This window comes from Kogia breviceps, chromosome X (genome assembly GCF_026419965.1).
Source record: "Kogia breviceps isolate mKogBre1 chromosome X, mKogBre1 haplotype 1, whole genome shotgun sequence".
NCBI classification, from domain to species: domain Eukaryota; kingdom Metazoa; phylum Chordata; class Mammalia; order Artiodactyla; family Physeteridae; genus Kogia; species Kogia breviceps.
This window is the reverse complement of record NC_081330.1, coordinates 74,460,532-74,461,533: the sequence shown is the minus strand read 5'-3', so window position 1 is coordinate 74,461,533 and position 1,002 is coordinate 74,460,532. Positions and strand designations below refer to the sequence as shown.

General features: G+C 51.9%; 1 non-coding gene across 1 annotated transcript; it reads left to right on the top strand.

Moving 5' to 3' along the window:
• Positions 1-516: 516 nt before the first annotated feature.
• TRNAG-CCC (transfer RNA glycine (anticodon CCC)) lies at positions 517-589 on the top strand. Its single transcript has one exon. It is a non-coding gene; the product is annotated as a tRNA-Gly (tRNA).
• Positions 590-1,002: the final 413 nt, after the last annotated feature.

The window sequence follows — 1,002 nt, the reverse complement described above, 5'->3', positions numbered from 1 at the left end:
GGAGGTCGTCTGAGAAACAGGAGGTGCAGAGGCCTCTCTCCACCTTGAAGTCTTACCTCCATAGGGTGTCACATCTGAAGGGAAGAGAGATGGCCTAATTTGTCCCCTGCCCTCACACCCCTGCCCCTTCCAGTTTGCTCCAGTCTCAGGGAAAAGAGAAGAGGTATCCAGGCAGGAATTAGCGGTTGGGGTGGGCTTGGGCAGTCAGGGTGACCTCTGGTGGATAGGGGTAGAGCCTGGGCCTGGAAAGGAGATGGAGGTGGCTGCGGGGGGGCAGTTGTACTGTGGCACTCGGCATCAGGTGGGATGTCAAGAACCTGCATGAAGAGGACACTAGATAGGGTCACTTGGTGCCAGGCACTGAGCTCTAGGTTTCACTCACTGGAATTAACTCATGTTATCCTCATAACCTTGTCATTTTATAGGTGGGGAAACTGGGGCTCAGAGAGGTAAAGTGACTTGCCCAAAGTCACATAGCTTGAAAGTGAAAGGGCTAAATTTGAACAAAGAGGGACTTCCCTGGTGGTCCAGTGGTTAAGACTCTGCACTCCCAATGCAGGGGGCCCGGGTTCGATCCCTGGTCAGGGAGCTAGATCCTGCATGCCACAACTGGAAAAAAAAAAAAAAAAGAGAGAGAGATCCTGCGTGCCGCAACTAAACATCCTGCATGCTGCAACTGAAGATCCCGCATGCGGCAACGAAGATCCCATGTGCCGCGACTAAGACCCGGTGCAGCCAAATATATAAATATTAAAAAGAAAATTGAACATAGAACTGGCCAACCACATGGCCTTTAGAGTACCTAGGACTACTTTGAATGAAAAAGAAATAAGAAGCCCAGTCGGGTGGGCCTGAGAGTAGCTCACCAGCTCTCCAGGGCTCTGGCTGATCTGGGCTTCGGTTTCCCTCCCCTGTGAGAAGCAGGAGCTGGACTGAGAGATCCTGGTGGATCCTGCCGGCTCTGATGGTCAAGGATTTCCCAGATCTGTCTTTTACTCCTTG